Genomic DNA, 27,291 nt, shown 5'->3' on the forward strand with positions numbered 1-27,291 from the left:
CACATGTTAAAAAACAAAAAAAACAAACAGGACTCCCACAGTCCTAGCAGCCATGTTCCCTGGACATAGCCCTGGGTTTTGGAGATGCAGTGCAAATGCAGGTACACTGCTCCATATATTTTGGGAATGCCCGCAATTGTCCCATTTCTGGGGGCAAGTTCTCAAGATTATACTGGATCTCACAGCTATTGATCTTAGGAATCACCCAGCGGCAATCTTTCTTAACCTGACTCCACTTTCTGGTAAGAGGTTTCGCAAGTCACTTTTAAAACACCTTCTGAACGCAGCCAGGGCATGCATACCTAGTATGTGGTAGCAGCAGGCCGCCCCGACGGTGTCTCAATGGTTTGCGAGAGTTTGCGACATCTATCGAATGGAACAGCTTACAGCGTCCCTGCATGATAGAGAGGAGGAACACACCGCTCGATGGATGCCTTGGAGCCTGTTTAGGTATTCTGATGCATACAGAACTTACTTGTGATACTTGGCATGGGAATAGAATGGCAGTGCCGATATGGGCTCACCACCGGGATCACCGCAGTCCGTACCTCCACCTGAGGACCGTACGGGTCCACACCACCCCCCTTATTCCCCTTCTACCTTCTAACCCAATTTACCCCCCCTTCTTTTCTTCCCGTTCTTTAACCTCCCCGCCCCTCACCCCCCCTTCCATTCCCTCTTCCACTTCCCACAATCCCAATAAAAATAACTAGTGATTGCGAGGGCTTTATCAAGCTATTTACCCAGTTTTCTTTCTAATGGCTGCTGACCGTGGGAGTGGCCCTGACTGGGCTTCCCATTCTGCGAGTGACCCCAAGCCATTAATGAAGACCCCTCGGGGTCGGCCTAGGAGGGACCACCCAATGTGCCGCATTACTATTTCAGGGAGTACCGATCGGGAGACTCAAAGAACCCAGTAGCCTGATACAGATGTACGGTGATAAACTATCAAATACTCCCCACCATGTACTGAATGTATTATTTGATGTAATGAGACGACTGGGTGTCTATTTCTTTTACAGTTTGCTTTTGTATTACCTGCAATCCATAAATAAAGAATTAAAAAAAAATAAAAAATAAAACAAACAAAAAAAACAAACAACCTTTGCAATACAGAGTAAAAATAAATAATATCAATAAACTGTTTTAAATTGGCATACAAATACATATTTGAAATCAAATATGTATCATTTTGTGGAAAGATCATAGTAATATCCCTCCCAATGTAATATCCCACCCCCATTGTGTTTAGCCGGTTAATGGGCATGGAGGAGAAGGGAGTGGGCTGTTATTTACCACTGTGTATATGCCTATATGTGTAACTCTATAGTCACATGGGCTGCTCAGATGTGATAGGGAGGAAATACTCAGCATAGAAACTCACTGAAAACTGAGCATGTGCTGAGTTGCAAACAAAGCTGCAAAATCCCTAGATTAATTGGGGACATGAACAAAAGGTGGAGATACTGTAGGGAACAGCAAGACCAACCATTTTTTTTTGCAGAATACAGAAAACAAACCCCATAGTGACAGAGTGAGTATGAACAGCATGTAACAATACACCAATTATTGATAGTTTTTTATGATGTGGGTTTGGTGACACTTTAATGTATGGGTCGTAATGGACTTATATGTATGATCTTTGATATAGGTCATGGTCCCAATCCATTAGTCTCTAATATACTAATATATATATATACACCATCAGAAGGGCATATTAAGAGGATCTTTCATTTTATTTGGTTGGTTCACAGCATTAGTTTAGAGTGGGGAATTATATATTATGATGGATATTTACGCATTCCTGCTTTCCTTCTAGCTCCTCCTTTTGATACACGCCCATTCTCACACCCAGGGAACCTACCAACACGAGTATTATATGGCTACAGAGTTTTGTCTTTGACTACTGTGAGCATCCTGAATTGATTTGAACAATATTTTTATTAAAACCTTGTATTGGTAGTTGCTAATGTATGTTTTTATGCATGTATTTTTACAAATGTATGTTTGATTTATAGATATTTCCTGTCCTCCTCATTCCTGATGAAGCGGCTTAATATCCGTGAAACGTGTTGAGAAACAGAAGCTCGTTCCTTGTGATAACCTGCTTTCCGGTATGTGATGTGGTTTTATCATTTTTGTATGGGTCACCTTGTAGCTTGGGTACCAAGGAGCTTTAAGACTCAGGAGGAAACCAGAAATATTGTCAATTGAGACAGGATGCTTTTTTTTTTTTACCAATCTTATAGTTTTTGTATGACATTTATTCAATGAAAAAATTTTTTTTTTTTTAATAAAAATTTGTGTAGATACTTGAAGCACAACATGAAGTCAATTTGGCCAAATATACCTCTTGTTTTTCTAGAAAGTTTGAGAGCTCATTTATACTTTTTTGTTGTGGTAATAGCCATCATGGCATTGGCATTCATTTTGAATTGCACCAACGCACTTAGGTACCACAACTGAATTGTTGTGTATGCAAATGCACTGTTGTGTGTTATGGTGCGTTGTGTTGGTGAAGAAAAAAGGCGAGATATGATTTTTAGCATGTTAGGGTACCTCCACAGCCTATTTATTTCAGGCTGCTGCCTTAAAGTGGTTGTGAACCCATACCTAAACCTAGTGAAGTGACTCAGGTGATACACAAAAGGTGAAACAAACTCTCCTACATAAGTTGTACCTGTCTATCTGGAAGTTTTCTCTCCTCAACATTGGTTGAAAGTGCAGAATTTATAAAGCTTGTCTGAGAAAAAAAAGGGGATTCGAGATGAAATCACATTCTGCAGAGCTCAGTGAGCAGAGGTCTGAGAGCTGATTGGAGGGAAGGGGCACAGCCCCTTCACACAGCACACAGGAACAGATATGAGGTTGTGAATCAGCTGGAGATCCCTCCCCTGTCACCATTTTTCTCTTGGTGGCAGGAAAAAAAAGAAGTGATTCATGCTGATAGCAGAAGGAGGAAGCAGCAGACAGAAATTATGCTCAGTTCTCCTAATTGAGACAAATACGCACTAGAGAGGGATATGCTTTGTTCATATTTCATGTCTGAAGTTTACAACTACTTTAACTCAAAATTCGTTAATGTACTCTCGATATCAGATAAAGTCGGGCCGCAAAAATTTTAAAAAATAGGTCAGAAATGGCAGCTTATGCACTCCTTTGAATAAAAATGTAGCTGAGAAGTTGGGTTGTCAACAAAATGCATTGGGTGGGGGTGTTCATGGATTCAACTAATTCTTACATGAGAATTGAGGAAGTGTAGTATCCAGTGTGGGTTTGACTAGATGTGAAAATTCCTACTGCTGTTATGCATACGTTTCAGGTATGTGCTTTTATGTTTTAACAAAAGCATAGTTTCGTCATTGGAGGCTTTTTTTTCCTCTCCTTCTGTTCTTATTATATATCTCAAGTGTGAAAGTGTGAAAATCATGTGAATGACTCATATGCCAAATTTCTCAAGGTTTGTGAACCATAGGTCTCTTATGAGTTCCCCTCGCTCCAATCACCTTGTTTGGGCCTTGTCTGATTTCTCTACCTGGGGGGTGTCTATAGTATGCCTGTGAAGGGGCACATGTTTCCCATGCTTAGAACTGTCCCTGCACAAAGTGTCATTTGTGCAGGAAAAAAAAGTCTTTTAAAATCACTTGCGGCTATATTATCGGCTCCCGTAATACAGAGGACACTCAATTAGTGTTCTCTGTATTAACCGACGATTCATTCATTCATTGAGAAAAAAAAAAAAAGAGTGGGGGTTCCCCTAAATTCAATTACCAGGCCCTTCAGATCTGGTATGGATATTAAGGGGAACCCTGTGTCAAATTAAAAAAAAAATTGACGTGGGGGTCCCCCCTGGATATTAAGGGGAACCCTGCATCAAATTTAAAAAAAAATTTGACAAGGGGGTCCCCCTAAAAATCCATACCAGACCCTTTCTCCGAGCACGCAACCTGGCAGGCCACAGGAAAAGAGGGGGGGTGAGAGAGCGCCCCCCCCCGAACCGTACCAGGCCACATGCCCTCAACATTGGGAGGATGCTTTAGGGGCCTGCAACCCCTCAAAGCACCATATCCCCATGTTGATGTGGAGAAGGGCCTCATCCCCACAACCCTGATCGGTGGTTGTGGGGGTGTGCGGGCGGGGGGCTTATCAGAATCTGGAAGCCCCCTTTAACAAGGGGACCCCCAGATCCAGGCCCCCCCCTGTTTGAAATGGTAAGGGGGTACAAAAGTACCCCTGCCATTTCACAAAGAAAGTGTAAAAATGGTTAAATAAGACAAACACACTTTTGAAAAATTCCTTTATTAAAAAAAAAATAAAAAAAAAAGATTCCAGCGGTGCTAATCCACTCTTGCTATCCAGCGATGGATGATCATATCCAGCGATGGTGGATCTCTCAGTCCAGCGCTGTCCATACATCCGTCTTCTGTCTCCACTGCGGAAACACTGCGGGGATCCCAGCGCTGACGTTTCTTATATTAGGAGAGCGGGGCCACCCGTCACCTGACCTTGCCCCCTCTGACGCTGGTGAGGAAAGCTATGGGGTTCCCCAGTGACGTATGGGTGACCCCGCCCCCTCTGATGTAACGCAGGTTTCCGTTACATCAGAGGGGGCGGGGTCACCCATATGTCATTAGGGAATCCCTGGCTCCCCTCACCAGCGTCAGAGGGGACGGGGTCAGGTGACGGGTGGCGACTCGAACTCGAAGCTCATCCCTAATAAACATATTAGAACAAAAAGCAAAAAAAAGAAAAAGGTGGAAAGAAAAAAAAAAAGTTAAAAGACTAAGAGGCAGTTGCATTAAAAAAAAAAGCTGTAAATCCAGTATGAGATAGTATACACTTTTCTTGTACATATATGAACCAGTAAGTACTAGAAACATAATTATAATTTTCAAACCGTTTCATAATAAGGCTCATTCACAGGAGCGTCTAAAACACAGCATGTTTTAGATGTACACCGTTTATAGTTTTGTACTGCATCTAAATGCGACAGAAGACCATGCTAGTAAAAGAGCTATAAGAAGATAGCGGAGGCCCAGCAGAAGAACTGAAGAGTGGGACAAGACCCCAGAAGAGCGGGACAAGACCCCGAAGTTGGAAGAAGACCCCCGGACGGTGGCAAGCAGCCTGGTACAGCTTAGGAGGGGGGGCGCTCGCTCGTCCCCCACCCCCTTTTCTGACCGGCCGGGCTGCATGCTCGGATAAGGGTCTGCTATGGACTTTGGGGGGACCCCCACGCCATTTTTTTGGCGCAGGGGTTCCCCTTTAAATCCATACCAGGCAACAGGGCTAGCAAGGTGTCAATCTCGCCGATGGAGGCGGCGACATTTACTTCCTTCGCTAGTCCCGGCTACCTGGAGCCACATTCAAAATGAACAGACTTTTCTCCGTGTGTGGGCAAAAGTCCGGAGGACTCCCGCCATAGTCTGCCGAGTTGTCCACCGGACCTAGCCCACCAGAAAAGTCTGGTCATGTGTGGGCAGGTCCGCTCATTCGGAAAGTCCGGCGGACCTCAGCTGCAGAATCCGGCGGTATGAGAATCACTGGTGTCATACACACTGCTGTGTCTACAAACAAAAATGTGTGATGTGTGTGTAGCAAAAAAATTTAAATAAAAATGACATAGTTGCACCCAGGATGTACATATCTGTAGATTTTAAAATTGTTACATTTTACAAGTGTATGCCGGTGAAGGTGGGCCTGCATTCTGTACAAAAAATACACATGTGCCATGTGAATGAGAAGTTATATGACAATTGGGTATGAAGAAGTAGCGTTTTTAGAAGTCCGTATGAAAACCAACATATTTTTATAAGGATGGGATTTTCGATCAATAAACACATTAGATAATAATATATTTATATTAATAATATTGATGCATTACCCTCCTAGTTAGGCTGCTAGGAACATTTAGTTTAGAGCCTCTGTAAATCAGTGGAACAGGGATTGATTTCTTAGGGCTGTTCAGTAATTCACAGGGTGTTGTTCTTCTACTTTCCCCGTCTTCTAGAGAGTTCTAGAAGTATAATGGGAGAGAGAGCAGGACAAGCAGTATGAAAATAGTTATGGACGTTCAACCAATCCCTGGTGAGGTGTGCCAAGAAGGTGGAGGGAGAGCTCAAAAGTAGTATGAGGCCTGGCAGTACCAGTGCAGTGTTCCTGAGTTTAGTCCTGCAGTAGGAGACCAGGTGCAGGGGCTCTGCCCCTGTGGCAGAGAAGACTAGAGGAGCCCTTTTAAAAACATTGAGGTCCCAGCTGGGCTGCCTACCAAAAAAAAACCTTTGTCTAGAGCAGTGATGGCGAACCTTGGCACTCCAGATGTTTTGGAACTACAATTCCCAGGATACTCATCTACACTGCAGAGTGCATAAGCGTCATGGGAAATGTAGTTCCAAAACATCTGGGGTGCCAAGGTTCGCCATCACTGGTCTAGAGACTGGGTTGAGCCACAAGGATGTTGGTAAGAAGAAGTCCAACCATCCTGTGGCTGAGTAATTGCCCCCTCCCTTTTTATTTTTTATATTTTTCTATTTTTTTACAGAGGAGAAGTGACAGTGGGGTGCTTTGATCTCCTAAGGGAGTACAGGCCACTATCAGTGAAAGGAATCCTGCGGAATATTACTTTTTCAAGTCCAGTACAGCCAGGAGTTGTGCAATACAGCCTGAACTTTATACATAGCAGCTAGAAGTCTAGCAATTCTCAAGTTGTACAGTCCTACAGTTTCGGGGTATCCCATGCTCCCCATCCAAGTTACTGTTCTAATACTAAACCCTAAAAAGCAACCCCCACACTGATTTTTGGACCCAGAGGAAGAATGCAAAAAAATCTGTGTGCTCTGAGAGGGGGAAATAGGACCAAACTACCAATGGCTGGTCAATACTCAATGGTATTTCCAGAAATAGATCTGCAATACGCAAGACTAGCTCTTGAAATCACAGTCAGTTGGCAATTATGAGTGAGCACAAAAAATATATGAAAAATCAGCAGTTTTACTTCGATTTAATTAGCTTTTTTTTGGTCATCCTCCCGTTTTCACTGGGATCAAGCACAGCAGGTCTTGATTAATGGAAAATATCTGAAAAGTCTTAGTCCCCTTTCACAAAAGCTGTCCGATCAGGTCCGCTGGTCTGTTTTCCAAGTGGACCTGATCGGACCATCCATTCAGCCCTATGTGTCCGCTACATCCGCGGCTATCCGATTCGATCCTGTCTGCCAAATCCAGATGGATGGTGGTCCTATTTTCCATCCATCTGGCAGATCGGATGGGATCAGATAAAAACGGACAGGCGGTACATTTTTATCCGATCTCTCCAAAGAGGAGAGCAGGTCTGTCTCTGCACAGTGAGTGGAGACGGACCTGTCATCCGCCTGCTCAGCGGGGATCAACAAAGCAATCCCTGCTGATCAAGCAGAGTCCATCAAAACGGATTTTCTCCATATGAAAGGGGGTCTTAGAAATTCACCATATCACCTAACATATGAGGCCAGGAAATGTTTAGGACAGATTCACATTTTTGTGCGGTAATTTGCGGTAAAGTTACGGTGAATAAATCCAACCCATGAACCATGATGTGTTGCACCACATCAAACCTGTGTTAAACGCACCACAATGTACATATGTAAATCATCTGTGCATTATGGTACACTGAGGGAAAAAATAACATTTGCAAATCCATTAAAGGGCCCATTGTGGTGCATTTGTAGCCCATTCAAAGTGCTGGTCATTTGCCATATTATAACTATACCCCATAGACTTTACATCATAATCATGTTCTCAAATCAATTCTCCCATTCTTCCAGAGTTCAGATCATTACACAGCATTCTTTTTTCCTTTCAGTAGTAGCGGCTTTTCCACATTTAAATTTCTGCCATCCCTAAATGATATGAAAAGACTTAATCCAATGTCAGCCTTTGTTCAGTTAGACTTGCATTCTTCTTAATCACACAAACAAATGACGCAAATGCAATTGGCTCATATTGTTCTCTGTGTGTAGAGATTGCATTGCCATTGCTGAGTTTGTAGCTTGCAGTTATATCTCCTGATATATGGCATACTGCAACATATTCCACTTACATTAGGGGACATATTGTCACAGGAACAGAGAGGGAGTCTCCCAATGAGGGTTGCCACCCTGAAACAGGAACAGAGGGAGAAGCACAGACGCCTAAGTGTAGCTTTGTAGCAAAGATTTATTACAAGTTAAAATGAAACTACTCACAAGTGTAGTTAAAAATCAGGCATGTACAGTAGCTAAGCACTATGTCGGGTAGGGTCCTTAGAAGCGCTGTCTGGGGGGCTCCGAGGGACATGGTCATCCATCCGGTGGTCCAGGTGGTCATCACCAGTGGATTTCAACACTCCCTGGTTCATGGAACGTACTGGTGGACTGGGGATGATGCCACTTCCTGCATACAACGCTGGGATGTCTCAGCATCGGCAATGCATTAGTGGAGCATGAGCTCCTTCTTCAGGCCGTTGTGACACAAAGGCCTGAAGAAAGCTCATGCTCCGCAAACGCATCGCTGATGCTGCGTCATCCTAGTGTTCTACCTGGGAAGGATGGATGAGCACGTCCCTCTGGGACCCCCCCGGACAGCATTGCTAAGGACCCTACCCAACACAGTACTTAGCTACTGTACATGCCCGATTTAAAATTAAACTACTCACAAGTGTAATTAAACTTATAATAAATCTTTGCTTCAAAGCTACACTTAGAAGGCGTCTGTGCTTCTCCCTCTGTTTCTTCCAGATCTACTTCTTGCTTCTACGCAGAGCTGCCCCTGGACCTATATGGACTTCATTTATTAATGGACTCTGTTATATGAGCCATTCTGTTTACAGTTTGCTACACATATGTTGTTCATGAACTGGTATCTCTTTAACTTGGACATTGTTTGCAGAGCCAATAATGCACCAATAATCACCCCTTTTCTCTCTGAGACAGGAAGCATGGGAGTACTACAGAACACAGCCCCCATTCCTCATCCCAATAACATTAGGTGAGGTACTCTTTTGTACACAGAAGAGAACTCAACCCTGTCTAATAACATTGCAGAGTGTACAAGACTGAAGTAACAGGTATTTTTTGCATTTAAAAAAACCTCAAGATATTCGGCACAATAACAGATGTACACAAACGAATTAACCATTTACAGTCCTATAGCAAGGTGCTATACAAATTGAAAAAGTCCATGATAATTCATAAAGTCCATAATAAAAGTTTAAGCACAAAAGGCAGCTTCTCCAAGAGACAGAAACAATAAATGCAGTATTAAAAACAGTGTTTGATTAGGCAGCTAAATGTGCACTCACATAAATTCCCAAGAAGGAATGCCTGCAATGTAACAGCTTGTCAGCTGTAGAGGAATGACATCTGAAACCACGACGGAGGGCGGAACAGGAAGTGATGTCACACCGGGACAATTTGTTGGCATGACGTCACTTCCTCTTCCACTACAGCTGATGAGCAGCACCCGGGCTCTCTCATCCATACAATTCTGCCGCTGCTACTGATATTCTGGACTACGTAGAGGACAATCTATACAGGAGGTGATATCTGGTCACCCTACTTTAAGACCCATTATTACTGGCAGTATGGTACATTCTGTCACCATAATTCTTGTCATTGCATGCATATAGTCTGCATTTCCCTATGGACAAAACATGGGGTGCGGCACATGGACAGTATAGGTATGAGTATGAATGCACAAGAATGTAGATTTATAGAGATTCTTCAGATGTGAAGGATGTATTGTACTTTGGGGAAACCATAGCGTTGACACACCCAGGAAGTGTCGAATACTGGCAGGAGCCTGGGAGTTTTAACAAATGGGCTACCAGAACAGTAAGTAAATAGCATCTCCTTTTACAGGCTGCCTTTAGCTTAATTTAAACCCCTCAATTAATGGTGTAAAGAGTAGAATTTTTCATAATAATAGAATACCACGTTTCTTACTTGCCACCATTCCAGCATCAATAATTTACAACAAAGTTCAAAATGGGACCCAGGTAACCCAAAGCACCGTTCAAAGCTCCATCAAACCCAGTAATTCCAACTCTCCCGGGTGCTAGCTTCCTAACAGCCCACCCTACCCAGTTGCAGACTCTAAAAGGAAATAAATGGAAGGGCACACTGGAAAGATGCCCGGTTCAAGGAGTATCAAAAAGGCTTCAGCTCTGTCTCTTCCCAAGCCACGCCCCTCCAACGCATTTCACCAGCTATGGCAATCATAAACTATATTCCTATGAGTGGGTGAAACGTGTTATGCCCCATACACACTATCAGTTTTTCTGCTGAGTTTTTCCTTAAGATTTACCAAAACCATGTAGTGCAACGGCCTGCCTGATTGCATACAAATTGAAACTCCTAAGGTTTGACCTCATATTATATGGTTTTGGTAAATCTGAAGGAAAAACTGATAGTGTGTATGGGGCTTTAGAGGGTCATGGCTTGGGAGGAGGCAGAGTTGAATCCTCTCTGATATTCTGTGAATTGGGTGGCTTTCAAGGGTGCACTTCTATTTCTTTCCAACAAGATCAAAAAGGACTTTAAGACTCCTTTCACACCGAGGGATTTGCGGGTGCTATATCGTTAGAAATAGCGCCTGCAATCCGCCCTGAAACTGCTGCTCCATTCACTCCAGTGTAAAAGCCAGAGGGCTTTCACCCTGGAGCTGTGCGCTGGCAGGACGTCAGGGAAAGTCCTGCCAGCAGCTTCTTTGGAGCGGTGAAGGAGCGGTGAAGGAGCGGTGAACTCACCGCTCCTCCACCACTGCTCCCCATTGAAATCAATGGGGCAGCGCTGCATTACATTATATACACACAAAAATATACATAAAAAAAAATTAAAATCATAGTGAGAATAAAAACTAGAAGAGGGAGAAGGGAATTATCAAATTTTTACATGGACCCTCTCTTGAATTCTGATCACCAGTGTGGATGCTTGCAGCAAGTGTGCTGGTTGGTGTCTTCCATTGGCTTTGTTGTAAATAATTTGGACCCCATAGTGACAGGGTAATTTTAAAGTAAAACTACAGGCAAACTTTTTTTGCATTTTAAATAGAAAGACAGGTTATTACCCCTGTTTTTTTGCCGTCTCATTGGGTAGATTTCTCTTTACTTCCTGTCTCATAGCCACAATGAGAAGGGAGTGGAAATCCCTCCAAATTGGTAGTCACCAGAACTAGTGTCCCCATTGAAAGATTTTCCTTCTATTCTTGTTCTTGTGACAACCCTATGTTGCCTCCTCGCCGCCTGTTTTAACATACTCTGTATCAGGGCACTGTAAAGACTGACATTGGGGGTTGCCTGCCTAATACATCAGTGGGAATAATGTTTGTATAGATACGCCCCCTCAGCTCAATTGTGCATTTTTATACCCCCCAACTACAATTGTAAATGAGGCCCAGGGGCAGGCATATTACTCTGTATAATGATGCTCTCCCTCTAGTGCTGGATATTTCTCTTTTACTTGAATACTTATCAGCCACCCAACATATTCCCATTTTCTACCTTTCCTCCCTACTTTAAAATGATTGCTTGAAAAGGGCCAGTTGTAGTGAAAAGCAGCAGACTGAACTTATGGGGTCAATTCACCATATGCAAATTATTATGGATGCATTTATTATTTTCTATCTAGATAATTTTCCTTCCATACACATAAATATCAAAAATACAGTAGATGTGAAATTGTTATTTTCTCCCATGAACTAGATATTAAATTCTCCATTTCCCATGAATCACTATATTCTCCACCTCACACGGCTCTAATTCCTTAACGGTAAGGAGTGAGAACTATAAAAAATAAGAATATAAACTGCACACCAGATATTACAAAGCTGATAATGCGTGTATGTGGAAAGCTCAGCTGATCCATGCAAGAAAGCCCCTAGGCTCCATTCACACATTACTGTTCTTGTGTGTTGCATTAACTCACATAGGTTTATGTTCCCTCATGTACTGGCCATTGGAACTACCAGGAGTTTCCCGGTGGGCCGATGGCTCAGTGGGCCGGTTTCAGTGACAGCCAGTGGGGGGGTGACTTTTACGGCTATAGCCCTGAATCTGGGGCCCATAGCCCCGAGTCCCAGGGGTCCCAAACCATAGGGCCATGGCCCACTACCAGGCCGTGGCCTCTCTGAAGCCATGTGGCGGGCAGCACAGGAGAGCCGCAGAGCAGACGAGAAAGCAGAGAGATAACATCATCTCTCACTGCCCGCCCTGCATTACCGCTATTACGCCTTCACTGTGCAGGCACGGGCAGCAGAGAGATTAGATAATCTCTCACTGCCCGCCCTCTCTCTGGTGACCCTGATGTAAGGAGCAGTTCTCTGGGAACTCTGAGGTAAGGAGGGGCTCTCTGCAAACCCTGATGTCAGTGGGTGGGTCTCTGGGGACCCTGAAGTAAGGGGAGGTCTCTCTGGGGACCCTGATGTAAGGGGGGTCTCTCTGGGGACCCTGATGTAAGGGGGGATCTCTCTGGGGACCCTGATGCAAGATTGAGGCTCTCTGGGCACTCTGACGTAAGGGGGGGGGGGCTCTCTGGGGACTCTGACGTAGGTGGGGTTTTCGGGGGACTCTTTTTTTTTTCTTACCTGCAAGGCAAAGGCTCAATGTGCTAGTATTAATTGCATACTAGCACATTATGTGAAACTTACCACAAAACAAAGCCTTCCAGAAATGTCATGCCATCACTGGAGACAGCTTGCATCACCCGTCTTGCTTCCACGTGAGCAGACTATGGCTGTGTGATTATTGGTTGGAGCCGCAGTGACCTCATTCCCATGCATGAGCATGGGAGCCACCAGTCATGGCACAGGGCACTGAAGAAATGGCACGGGCAGCCATTCGTCAGTGATTTCACTGGCTGCATGTACAGTAAATATCTCCTAAACGGTGCACGTTTATGAGATATTTACACTACCTATAGGCACACCTTATTATAGGCTTACCTATAGATAAAATTTAAAGATGAACGTTTACTTCCTGTTTAAGTCGAACATATTTAAATGGTTGTCATTGGAAAACATGGGGAACGACTTGTCATGCGACTTTGATGTCTAAAATTGCATAATAAGTCACACAAGTATGAACGGAGCCTTAAAGTAGAGTTTAAAATGGAACGTAACTCCTTACAGCAACATTTTTCATTTTTTGGTCCTCTCCGCTCCCTCTTACAAAAAGGTACAGTATATAATATTTATTTATAATATTTTTTATAATTTGTATCTTTGGGTGCTTTTTGTTGTGCTACGAGGTAGCACTTCTTTCTTTTCAGTCTAGGCCAGGCCCCAATGCCTCCTGGGATTGCTACATCACCCCCTATTGCGTTTAGCAGGCACTGCTGCCCACCAAACAGGACCCATTCTAGTAAATGGGGCTGCGCTGCAATTGTGTGCAATAGTGCAGCATTTAGGCCTGTCGTACATGGGAGTAACAAACGCTGAGTTTTTTACTGATCTGAAATGAGATGCATTATTGCCTAATCGACAATGCACATCTCTGGGTGAAGATCAGTAAAGCTCGGTTCACATTGCTGCGACTTGGGATCCGACTTGTGAGACCCCAAATCACGTGACATGTGGAATCTCATGTTAGTCAATGAGAGCGGTCTTAATTAGCACTACTGAAGTCGTTCCAACTTTAAAAAAGGTTCCACTTCAAGGTGACTTCTGACTTGTGCCCATAGACTTTAATGGAAGTCACCTCCTAATCAGACCCTCATCTATATTGATGTGATTTGGATACAACATTACAATAAGATAACCCAGGCATTCACCGAAAGTCGCTTCAAAGTTGCATCACATCATACTCAATCGCTATCAAATTGCCAGGAAATCGCCCGGCAAAGTCACACCATACTTCAGGTGACTTTCAGGTCGTGGCAGTGTGAACTGAGCCTAGTATAGCGTTGAGTACAGAGCCATAAAACAAAAATAGAACATTTTACACATGCTTAGTCGTTTAATGTTTCTGCGAATGTAAGGCCTCGTACACATGGTACTGATGTTTGAGCGTTTGCATTTGTGGACGTAATTTCAGGAGCTTGTTTTATGCATATTTGCAGGTATTTATGTGCATTCACACGTACAATAGATTCCTATGCCAAATCCATGAATATTTATGCTCATACGCATGTATTTGCATACCGGCGCAACATACTGCCCAGGAATGCAGATTTTTCCTTTTTTTTTTTTTTTGACTTACTGTAAGAATACGCAGAGCTTGTTTATGCGTCTGTGTGTCCAGGCACATTGTAAACAATGGGCTGCATTTTAAATCAGTAAAAAAAAAAAAAAATGCTGTACAAGAGGCTTAAAGCGGAGGTCCACCCTCCCCCCCCCCCAAAAAAAAAAATTAAAAACCAGCACATACTGCAGCTGCTGGCTTTTAATAATAGAACACTTATCTGTCCAGGAGTCCAGCAATGTCGGCACCGCAGCTGATGTTTCCATTAGCTGTTGAGTGCTGCCGTCGCCATTACAGGTAATGGTAGCCTTTTGGCTTCACGCCAGGAACCCTACTGCGCATGCGTGAGGCCCCCTCTTCTCTTCTACTGACCAGAGCACTTTTTGCGATTCGGCACTGCTCCCAAACAAAACTGACATCCTTTTTTCCCCACAAATAGAGCTTTCTTTTGGTGGTATTTGATCACCTCTGCGGTCTTTATTTTTTGCTCTATAAACTAAAACATTGCGTCAATTTTGAAAAAAAAAAAACACATTATTTATTACTTTTTGCTATAATAAATATCCCCAAGTTTAGACTGATACATATTCTTCTACATATTTTTGGTAGAAAAAAAAATAAATAAAAAAATTTTTTTTATATATATATATATATATATATATATATATATATATATATATATATATATATATATATATATATATATATATATATATATCAATACACATTTATTGATTGGTTTGCGCAAAATTTATAGCGCCTACAAAATAGGGTATAGTTTTATGGCATTTTTATAAAAAACATTTCTTTTTACTAGTAATAGCATCGATCAGCGATTTTTATCATGACTACAACATTATGGCGGACACACCGGACAATTTTGACACATTTTTGGGACCATTCACATTTATATAGCGATCAGTGCGATTAAAAATGCATTGATTACTGTGTAAATGTGACTGGCAGTGAAGGGGTTAACACTGGGTGGCGCGATAGGGGTTAAGTGTGTCCTAGGGAGTGATTCTAACTGTGGGGGGAGGGGCTGCGTGTGACACATCACTGATCACCGCTAGGGAGCTGTGATCAGTGACAGTGTCACTAGACAGAACTGGGAAATGCTTGTTTACATTAGCATTTCCCCATTCTTCCTCTCCATGAGACGATCGCGGGTATCCCCCCGGGTATCGAGTCCACAAGACCCGCGATCCTATTCATGGAGCTCGCAGTGGGTGTGCACGCCGACGGTCGCGGTATGCTCATTTGCATAGCCGTGCCATTCTGTTGACATAAATCTACATGCGGTGGTCAGCAAGCGGTTAAGTGAGTATATTACAATACTGGCAATGAAGAAGAATTTTACTTGTAGATATGCTTGTAAACCTTAAGGCTGGGTTCACATATGAGCACGCAATGGCTCCAAGCAGGAGTACTTTGCGTCCTGGTTCACCATTTCAGGCCGAATTTTTGGCTGAATTTAGACCCGAAATGGACCAAAAGACACACAGCATTCCTGTGCAAATCGCACCGGAGCCTCGGGGCTTTCACATTGGAGTTCATTGAGCGGCTCTTTCAAGGCGCTTTGCAGGCACTATTTTTACTTTACTTTTTACTTTAGTGTCTGCAAAGTGCCTCAGTGTGAAAGGGGCCTAAGGCCTCATGCACACTGGACATTATAAGAACACCAGTAGCTTTAGCTGTAGAATGCCACAGGGATGAATGAATGGATGCAGTAGTAAAAATCCACTTTAACCTGTACAACATACAGTCTTTTAAATGCTGCCTCCCTTTTATAGTGCATACATTTTAGCATAAATCACAACTCAAAGGAGAGCCAAAGCTCTTACAGCTGACTAAAGTTGGCTGATGCCCCAAAGCTGGTCCAGGGTCTGCAGGGATCCCGACAATAATGCCAGGTTCAGCCCAGGTGGCTCGGCCTCTCAGCACAAACCATTAGATAGCTGTTGCGCTTTTTAGCAAAACTGTGCTCCCACAAAAGCTTATGGCTCAAAAACGCAGAATAGCTGCATTTTTCAGAGTAAGAGCATTGCTGAAAAACTATTCTACAAACCCACTAGTTCTGGGTGTTTTTTTCCAGCCAAAAAACGCCCTGCCAAAAATGCCAATAAAAGCCTATGTATGCATGAACACATAGGATAACATGCTAGGGAGTTTACTGGCTGCAGAAAAAAACGCCTGAAGCCAAAAACAGCAGCTTTAGGCCGGGTTCACATATGTGCAGCCGCGGGATCATGACTGGAGTCTGGTGTGTGTCTGTTCACTGGTTCAGGTGTGATTCAGGTCCTAATTTTTGCCTGAATTCTCACCTGAGCCGGACCCAAACAAGCACAGGACCCTTCCGTAATCCAGTCTGCGGCCGCCTCACTTGCCTGTCATGCAAATTGGATGCGGTTAACTCCACATGCAATTTGTAGATACGTGAACCCGGCCTTAAAAATGTTCAGTTTGCATGAGGCCCATACATCAGTAAGTAATGATGCCCGTGTAGGGTTGCCACCTGTCTGGTATTGACCCGGACAGTCCGAGTTTAGACACTTGTGCCCAGGTTTCAGTCCGCCTGTGTCCCAGGCATATGGCCGGACAAGGGGTGGCGGGATGGGTGGAGGAGCCCCGCACGCAGCAATTTACTGTGAGAGGGGGGATGCAGGTGAAGTCTCTCACAGTGCAGACAGGCTGCTATAGGACCAGTACAGAGATTACTGCGGCTGCCCCTACAGTGTGCATGTGAGTAATAACTGGGCTGGCAGATCCTGCTTCCCTTTGTCCTGTGTTCTGCTCCTCACACACTGCATACTGTGAGGAAAATAGCCCTAGAGCGGCTCCGCCTCCCAGTTCTGCCCCCTAGCTTGGCTCTCACACTTCCTTCTTTAAAGCGGGTCCTGCTGGTAAGGCATGAATGGATGTCTTAAAGAGGGCAAGGGGGCGCTGATATAAGGGACGGGGGTTCTCTCTGATCTCTGGAGGTCTCTAAGAAAGGGGGGCAGCAATGATATAAGGAGGCTGTGAGCTAATGGAGGTCTAAGACCCCTTTCACACCGAGGGCATTTTGCAGGCGCTATAGCGTTAAAAATAGCACCTGCAATCCGCCCTCAAACAGCTGCACCATTGTCTCCAGTGTGAAAGCCTGAGGGCTTTCACACCGGAGCGGTGCACCGGCAGGACGTCAGGAAAAGTCCTGCCAGCAGCTTCTTTGGAAATCAACAGGGCAGCGCTGCTATACCGCCAGCAAAATGCCGCTATTGCGGCACATTGCGGGCGGTTTTAACCCTTTCTCGGCTGCTAGCAGGGGTTAAAAGCACCCCGCTAGCGGCTGAAATGAGCCGCAAATCCGACGGTAAAACGGTGCTAAAAATAGCAGCGTTTTGTCGCCGACGCTATGGGCGGCGCAGTGTGAAAGGGGTCTAAGAAATGGTACTGACTGCTGATCTAATGTGTGGTGACCAACCATTAGATCAGCAGCACCCCCTTAGAGACCCGCATTAGCTCACAGCCTCCTTACATCAGTGTCGCCCTCCTTCTTTATCAGTAATTTCTGTTAGTGCCGCCTGTCAGTGCCCATCATTGATGCCCATCATTGTCACATATCAGGGCAGCCTCACCTGTGCTGCCTCATCAGTGCCACCTATCAGTCCTGCATATCAGTGCAGCCTCATCTGTGCCACCTCATTAGTGCCCATCATTGCCACCTACTAGTGCAGCCTCATCAGTGCCCATCATTGCCACCTATCAGTCCCCGATATCAGCGCAGCCTCATCTGTGCCGCCTCATCAGTGCTCATCATTGCTGCCTATCAGTGACGTATATCAGTGCAGCCTCATCTGTGCCACCTCATCAGGGCCCATCATTGCTACCTATCAGTCCTACCTATCAGCGCAGCCTCATCTGTGCCACCTCATCAGTGCTCATCATTGCCATCTATTAGTGAAGCCTCATCAGTGCCCATCATTGCCACCTATCAGTCCCGTATATCAGCACAGCATCATCTGTGCCGCCTCATCATTGCCCATAATTGCTGCCTATCAGTGCCGTATATCAGTGCCCATGATTGCCACCTATCAGTGCCCATCAGTAAAGGATAAAATCTATTTACAAAATATTATAACAGAAACTAAGAAACACTTTTTTTTCATTAGTTTAACAAAAAATAAAAGTTGTAATTAAAGTGATTGTAAGGGCTCTTTTAAAAAAAAAAAATAACAAACATAACTCTACTGTGGAGCTCGTTTTGCACAGAGTGGCCCCCAATCATCGACTTCTGGGGTCCCTTGGTGGCTCCTCCCCATATCAGATAACCCCCTAGGAGAAGCGCTCTCCGGGAGGGGGGGTGTTACCTTGCGGGCACGCTCCTGAGTTCAGCATTTGGCATCCATAAACACGAATACCAGACTCGGCACCCGCATCATTGGAATTGATTGACAGCAGTGGGAGCCAATGCTTGGACTGCTATCAATCTAGCCAATCAGGAGCCAGGACCCTGTGCAGAGAGGGACAGAGTGTCTCCGCTGAGGCAAATACGTGGCTCAGGTAAGTAAAACAGGGGGCCGTCAACTGCCAGAAGTATAGAATGCATTAAGGTGAAAAAACACAAGGGTTTACAACCCCTTTAAATACCACCAAAAGAAATCTCTATTTGTGTGAAAAAATTATAAAAATGTCATATTGGTCCAGCATTGCATGACCATTGATATAAGGGGATAGTGGTGGTCTCTATGGGGGTTCCTGTATTATTAGTGTGGGACACTGATCCCTGTATTATGGGGGGGGGGGGGGGTTTACAATGACCCTTGTATACAGTCTTTCAAACCCCAAATAGTGTCTTTCTAGAGCAAATAATTTGGAAAGATGGGATTAACTTAATAAATGATTAGAAATGTTATTTAATCACAAAATATATGCATAGTGTATACTAAAAACAAACTAAAAAAAGAATTACTGTGCACTGCTAAAGTGTTCGGATTTGGCTAGAAGAAAAAGTGGCAACCCTATGGTTGTGTGCAGGGGGCCTTGGGGGGTTAAAAAGGCAGCGAGGCGACTAGACTGGCTCATTTAAAAGGTTGGGTGTTGTAAGGCTGCTTTCACACTGAAAGCACCGGCCATTAGCGGTAAAGCACTGTTCATTTTAGCAGCGCTTTACCGCTGTTTAAGCAGCACTTTTGTGCCGTATTTGGCCGATAGTGGGGTGCTTTTAACCCCAAAAAAGGGGTTAAAAGCTTCTGAAGCTCTTTTCAGGCGCTTTGCAAGTGCTGCCCATTCATTGCAAAGATGCTGCTTGCAGGACTTTTCCGCATGTCCCGCAAGCGCACCGCCGTGGTACGAAAGCACCCATTGTAATGAATGGGAGGCAGTTTACAGGCGCTATTTCTAGTGCTAAAAACTGCCTCAGTGTGAAAGGGGTCTAATGGCTAAACTACTTCAAGTTGTACTTTAAGTACACCTTGAAATGTAAAAAGAAGGGTAAATGAATATCTTACCTCAGTCCAATTTTGCTGTAAAGAAAATGTTATTTTCAGGCTTCCCTGCACAAAGCAATGGAACCCAGGTGTCTGATAATGACTGTCAGGTGCTCAAAGAATCTCATTATTTGGAATCTTTGTTAAAGAAGGCGGTGCCCACAAAAAAAAAAAAAATGTAATTAGTGTTTCAATCCTGCTGGAGAAGAATAACATGTAATTTTGTTGGTTGTGATGGGTGGCATTCTACATTTTGCCCATTTTTATAAACAAAAAAAAAAGAGTGGACCACCGTGTGTTTTTAAATTGTCTCTTTCCTTTGTCTCTCTGTATTCTTGCTCTCTTGCAAAGCTGTGTTTAGTCACATGTATAATTGGATGTGAGCTAGCAGCTCCGTTAGGTATTAAATGTTAGTCACAATCCAATTAAAAATCCATCACAGCAGAGGAGGCTTTCTTGAAATATTCGCCACTGCTTCAGCCCTTCTTCAGCTACTTGGTCAGGATCACGAAAAATACACACATGAATCTATTCTAGCTAAACTTTAGTGGACACATGAGGCATTCCATTTAATTCAGTTACCTATTTCATAAAAAAATCAAAAAATAAAGTATATGTGTATATATACTGTGTATATATATATATATATATATATATATATATATATATATATATATATATATATATATGTATGTATATTTTAAAACCTGAACTCTGGGTATGATTTGTATTGCATATTTACACCGGTCCAGCTTGGCACAATACATATCTACATATGGTATGTATATCTCATACATGAATGATTGCTATGGAAGTTGCAAATCCCTGTAATCCCTGCTACTATAGAAATAGCAGCAATCTTCTAGTGAGAGGCTGCCCTTCTGCACCTTGACCACAGGAGGTCGCTATTTTTATCGTTAAAAAAAAAGCGCCTGTAAAGCGCCTGAAAGAAGCCTCATCTGCAATCTCAATGTGAAACCCTGAGTGCTTTCACACTGAGACCCCTTTCACCCTGGGGCGTTTTTCAGGCGATTTAGCGTTAACAAAAAGCGACTGTAAAGCGCCTGAAAGAAGCCTCCTATGCAATCCCAATGTGAAAGCCTGAGAGCTTTCACACTGAGCCGCTGCACTGACAGGGTGTTAAAAAAAGTCCTGCAAGCAGCATCTTTGCAGCGCTTTTGGAGTGGTGAATACACAGTTCCTAAAGCGCCCCTTCCCATTGAAATCAATAGGAAGCGCCTACAAAGCGCTTTTGGCAGCGGTGCTTTGTGAGCGCTTTTAACCCTTTATTTGGCCACTAGTGGGGGTTAAAAGTGCGCGAAAAACACTGGTAAAGCGCCGCTAGTTTAAGCGGAGCTTTACCAGCATTTTTCGGTCGCTGACAGTGTGAAATGGCTCTTAAAGCACTTAGGCTTTCACATTGGGATTGCAGATAAGGCTTCTTTCAAGCACATTACAGGCGCCTCGTGTGTCAATGCCACGTATCAGTGCCATCTGTCATCAGTGCCACGTATTAGTGCCACGTATTAGTGCCACGTGTCATCAGTGCCACGTATAAGTGCCATCTGTCATCAGTGCCACATATTAGTGCCATCTGTCATCAGTGTCACTTGTCATCAGTGCCCCATATTAGTGGCATCTGTCATCAGTGCCACATAAGAGTCACATGTCATCAGTGCCACGTATCAGTGCCATCTGTCATCAGTGCCACATCAGTGCCACGTGTCATTGTCCTGGTGCTCCAGGGCCTCCAAAAGTGTAATAGGTAGTCAACAATTTAGATGTGTAATATATGCTCCTAGAACACGTGATGGTGCTCCCTGCATATTGGGCCTCTCTAAGTGGCCCGGCTGTGGAAAAGTCCCACACATGTGGTATCATAATACTCAGGGAGAGTAGCAGAATTTATTTTGGGGCATTATTTGTGATATACACATGCCATGTGACAGAAATAACCTATTACATTGACAATTTTGTGGGAAAAAAAAAATCTTCATTTTGCAAAGAAATGTGAGAAAAAATGACAACATCAAAAATCTCACCATGCCTCTTACTAAATACCTTGGAATGTCTACTTTCAAAAAAGGGGTCATTTGGGGGGTATTTGTACTTTCCTGGCTTGTTTGGGTCACAAGAAATTAGATGAGCCACCAGTACATCAGGTGTGATCAATTTTATATGATTCCTACCACAGCTTGTAGACTTTCTAACTTTCACAAAGACCAAATAATATCCACGAAGTTAGGTTATTTGTACCAAAGATATGTTGCAGTATAAACTGTGGGCAAAATTTATGAAGAAAAATTTATAATTTGCATAATTTTATCACAGAAACAAAGAAAAATGCGTTTTATTTCAAAATTTTCGTTTTTTTTCATTTATAGCGCAAAAAATAAAAAACCCCAGAGGTGATCAAATACCACCAAAAGAAAGCTCTATTTGTGGGAAAAAAGGACAAAAAATGAATTTGTGTACAGCGTTGCATGACTGAGTAATTGTCATTCAAAATGTGAGAGCACTGAAAGCTGAAAATTGGTCTGGGCAGGAGGGGGGTTTAAGTGCCCAGTAGGCAAGTGGTTAAGTGTATGTTATTTACACTGCCAAGTTATAATTTTAACAAGGTACTGTATATTGCTAAAATGTGTTTAAAAGTTGCATTTGCAAATAACGTCTTTTAGTATTGAATCGCTTGTGTTTGGATCCAAAGTATGATGGAGATTCTGTGCTGTCTTGTATATCACGTGCACGCACATGCACACACACATATATAAATCACCTTGCTGACATGACGAGGAACATTGATGAAGAACCTCAAACCATTTTCAAGCCATCTTCATGCTTTATGAAAATCGGAAACTCATAAATATACATGCAGTAAAGTATTTATAAGCTGATGTGCAAATGTTACAACACCCAGTGGTGTGTTACCGAATGCTTAGCAGTTATTTAACACTTCTCTGTGGGGTTTTTTAGGACAGTTGAATGAATGTGCTGCTTATACCATAATATAGGCAGGTCTCATTAGCAGCCAAGATAGTCGACAGTCACGCAGCCTGACAGGTAAAAATTTATACTGTGTATCCAGGCCGCTGAAGTATGCAATTAGTGCGTTATAGTACATCTCACAAGCCGCTCAGCAGAGATCAGGTAAAAGCTCGGCCTATTGATTTAATGCTGTGTGTTGATAATCCAATCTCTGTAGTTAGTGGATAGAATGACGGAGGGAGGATGGGGATCAGTATTGCTCACACTTTCTGTTCAAGTGTAGGATTTTTCTGCATGACTGCTCTCACCTCCTCTCCAGATTCTCTATCTGTTGTGAAGCTTTCCCATATCGCCGTTTCTCCATCAATGCTCGTAGCAGCTCTACTGGCATATCAAAGTCTCATTTCAAACTTTTTAGTTATGCCAAATTGACCTGAACTCAAAAACTGAAGATTTGCTGTTTTAGGCTAGGTTCACACTAGTCCGCAAGTGCGCAGGAATCGCATCAATACCCGCATCCGAATTGTGCTGTTCTTACAAGATGCGCGGGTCTGATGTCCATTCTGAACGGCACCTCCACGCATTTCTTGTCAAATTTGTTTATTGAAATTTAACAATAAGTATACATAAATACATATGGTGGAAGCAAAAGAAAAGATCACATGCAGTGGAACCTTGGTTAACGACTAACACGGTTAACGAGCGTTTTGAAAGACAAGCAACGTTTAAAAAAAAAAAAATCCTGATTCGGTTTGCTGGTGTTGTTTTGCAAAACGAGCAGAATTCAAGCATATGGGGTGTGCAGTACAGGCATACCCCACTTTTAATTACGCAATGGGGTTTATTTACTAAAGCTGGAAAGTGCAAAATCAGGCTCCCCTCTGCATAGAAACCGATGAGCTTCTAACCCCAGCTTATTCAATTAAGCTTTTGTAATAAAACCTGGAAACTATGCAGAAGTGAGCCTGATCTTGCACATTCTAGCTTTAGTAAATAAACCCCATTGCGTACTTAAATGTGGGGTATGCCTGTACCGCATTTGGCCAGAGGTGTGAGGGCGCCAGTGAAACTTGGAATGGTTCAGAGCCGTTTGGAAATACTCAGAATCACTTGGAAATACTCGGAAACACTCGGAAATACTCAGTTCCCAAGTGTTTTCGAGCCTTTCCGAGGGTTTCCGAGTTCAGCCGAGCTGTCCCCGAGTATTTTCAAGGCTATCCGGTGCCCCCCCACCTCTGGTTACATGCGATATTGTATGCAATAGAAGTCAATGCGGAACGAATTATCTTTATTGACTTCTATGGGGAAACTCGCTTTGATATGCGAGTGCTTTGGATTACAAGCATTCCCTTGGAATGGATTATGCTCGTAATCCAAGGTTCCACTGTATATGGTAATAATATTGAGATGTAGTTCCAACATAAACTAAAAGTAAACTAAAAAGTAAACTAAAAGTAGTTTAACTAAAACAATTTTAGCGTGGATCTAACTACTCAAAAGATTGCGTCATACATTGTATAAGAAAGGATAAAACCAACTTAGACCAGGTTAATATAAGATGACCTCAGATAAATAAAAAGAAAAAGGTCTAAATTATTATCAAGAGTATATTTTTTTAAATAAATAATAATAATAAAAAAAAATGTATTAGAGAATGTAAAATCGTATACTACATATTGGAACTACCAGTATGTACAATTGGTATAATGATAACCAAGGAAATAAAAGTTCTGCTACCAGAACTATATAAAGAGTAAATTGAAGGAGGAGAGAGAGAATAGGGGGAAGACGTAGAAGAGAGAAAGAAGATTAGAAAAAAAGTAATCTTAAGTAGGAGAAAAAATAGATAGGGAATAAGGATGAGCCGAACACCCCCCCCCCCCCCCCCCGTTCGGTTTGCACCAGAACCTGCGAACAGACCTAAACTTCGTGTGAACTTTAGAACCCTATTAAAGTCTATGGGACTCGAACTTTCACAATCTAAAGTGCTAATTTTAAAGGCTAATATGCAAGTTACTGTCCTAAAAAGTGTTTGGGGACCCGGGTCCTGCCCCAGGGGACACGGATCAATACAAAAAAAAGTTTTAAAAATGCCCGTTTTTTCAGGAGCAGTGATTTTAATAATGATTAAAGTGAAACAATAAAAGTGTAATATTCCTTTAAATTTTGTACCTGGGGGGTGTCTATAGTATGCCTGTGAAGGGGCGCATGTTTCCCGTGCTTAGAACTGTCCCTGTACAAAGTGTCATTTGTGCAGGAAAAAAAGTCTTTTAAAATCACTTGCAGCTATATTGTCGGCTCCCGTAATACAGAGAACACTCAATGAGTGTTCTCTGTATTAGCCGACAATTCATTTATCCATTGATTAAAAAAAAAAAAAAATGCGTGGGGGTTCCCCTAAATTCAATTACCAGGCCCTTCAGGTCTGGTATGGATATTAAGGGGAACCCCGCATCAATTTAAAAAAAAAAATTGACGTGGGGGTCCCCCTAATATTTACCAGACCCTTTATCCGAGCATGCAACCTGGCAGGCCGCAGGAAAAGAGGGGAGGACGAGAGAGTGCCCCCCCCTCCTGAACCATACCAGGCCACATGCCCTCAACATTGGGAGGATGCTTTGGGGGTCTGTGACCCCTCAAAGCACCTTGTCCCCATGTTGATGTGGAGAAGGGCCTCATCCCCACAACCCTGAGCGGTGGTTGTGGGGGTCTGCGGGTGGGGGGCTTATCAGAATCTGGAAGCCCCCTTTAACAAGGGGACCCCCAGATCCTGCCCCCCGTTTGAAATGGTAAGGGGGTACAAAAGTACCCCTACCATTTCACAAAGAAAGTGTAAAAATTGTTAAATAAGACAAACACACTTTTGAAAAATTCCTTTATTAAAAAAAAAAAAAAAAAGATTCCAGCGGTGCGAATCCACTCTTGCTATCCAACGACGGATCTCCGGGGTCCAGCGATGGATGATCATATCCAGCGACGGGGGATCTCTCAGTCCAGCGCTGTCCATACATCCGTCTTCTGTCTCCACTGCGGAGACACTGCGGGGATCCCAGTGCTGACGTTTCTTATATTAGGAGGGTGGGGCCACCCGTCACCTGACCCCGCCCCCTCTGATGCTGGTGAGAAAAGCTATGGGGTTCCCCAGTGACGTATGGGTGACCCCGCCCCTCTCTGATGTAACGCAGGTTTCCGTTACATCAGAGGGGGCGGGGTCACCCATACGTCATTAGGGAATCCCTGGCTCCCCTCCCCAGCGTCAGAGGGGGCAGAGTCAGGTGACGGGAGGCCCAGCCCTCCTAATATAAGAAACGTCAGCGCTGGGATCCCCACAGTGTCTCCGCAGTGGAGACAGAAGACGGATGTGTGGACAGCGCTGGACTGAGAGATCCCCCGTCGCTGGATATGACCATCCATCGCTGGACCCCGGAGATCCGTCGTTGGATAGCAAGAGTGGATTAGCACCGCTGGAAACTTTTTTTTATTTTTTTTTATTTTTAATAAAGGAATTTATCAAAAGTGTGTTTGTCTTATTTAACAATTTTTACACTTTCTTTGTGAAATGGTAGGGGTACTTTTGTACCCCCCTTACCATTTCAAACAGGGGGGGCGGGATCTGGGGGTCCCCTTGTTAAAGGGGGCTTCCAGATTCTGATAAGCCCCCTGCCCGCAGACCCCCACAAAGACCGCTCAGGGTTGTGGGGATGATTCTCCACATCAACATGGGGACAAGGTGCTTTGAGGGGTCACAGACCCCCAAAGCATCCTCCCAATGTTGAGGGCATGTGGCCTGGTATGTTTCAGGAGGGGGGCGCTCTCTCGTCCCCCCTCTTTTCCTATGGCCTGCCAGGTTGCATGCTCGGATAAAGGGTCTGGTATATATTAGGGGGACCCCCACGTCAATTTTTTTTTTTAATTGATGCGGGGTTCCCCTTAATATCCATACCAGACCTGAAGGGCCTGGTAATTAAATTTAGGGGAACCCCCACGCTTTTTTTTTTTTTTTTATCAATGGATGAATGAATTGTCGGCTAATACACAGAACACTCATTGAGTGTTCTCTGTATTACGGGAGCCGACAATATAGCCGCAAGTGATTTTAAAATACTTTTTTTCCTGCACAAATGACACTTTGTGCAGGGACAGTTCTAAGCACGGGAAACATGCGCCCCTTCACAGGCATACTATAGACATCCCCCAGGCACGAAATTTAAAGGAATATTACACTTTTATTGTTTCCCTTTAATCATTATTAAAATCACTGCTCTTGAAAAAACTGACGTTTTTAAAACTTTTTTTTGCATTGATCCATGTCCCCTGGGGCAGGACCCGGGTCCCCAAACACTTTTTAGGACAGTAACTTGCATATTAGCCTTTAAAATTAGCACTTTAGATTTCTTCCATAGACTTGTACAGGGTGTTCCGGCTTTTCGAATTTGCCGCAAACAGCCCAAATTGTTCGCGGTTCGCTGAACAGGCGAACAGGCAATGTTCGAGTCGAACATGAGTTCGACTCGAACTCGAAGCTCATCCCTAATAGGGAAAAAAGAAATGAGAGGTAGTAGGGTTCCCAGGAGTAGTACATGGTAATAAACACATACCATGAATGCAGAGAATGGAAGTATAAATCGAGATTACCAAGGTCTTAGTA

The 27,291-nt window shown here is 43.5% G+C and overlaps 1 protein-coding gene across 3 annotated transcripts in view; it reads left to right on the forward strand.

Annotated features, from left to right (window-relative positions):
- TNR (tenascin R) overlaps positions 1-27,291 on the forward strand; it is an 835,808-nt gene that overhangs the window by 168,857 nt on the left and 639,660 nt on the right. For all 3 annotated transcript variants that reach the window (XM_077453200.1, XM_077453202.1, XM_077453201.1), the window contains exon 2: positions 2,019-2,114. The gene's annotated coding sequence lies outside the window, so the exon portion shown is untranslated. The remainder of the gene's footprint in view (positions 1-2,018; positions 2,115-27,291) is intronic.

This window comes from Lithobates pipiens, unplaced genomic scaffold (genome assembly GCF_037356315.1).
Source record: "Lithobates pipiens isolate NorthernLeopardFrog02 unplaced genomic scaffold, aLitPip1_a1.2 Scaffold_23, whole genome shotgun sequence".
NCBI lineage: Eukaryota > Metazoa > Chordata > Amphibia > Anura > Ranidae > Lithobates > Lithobates pipiens.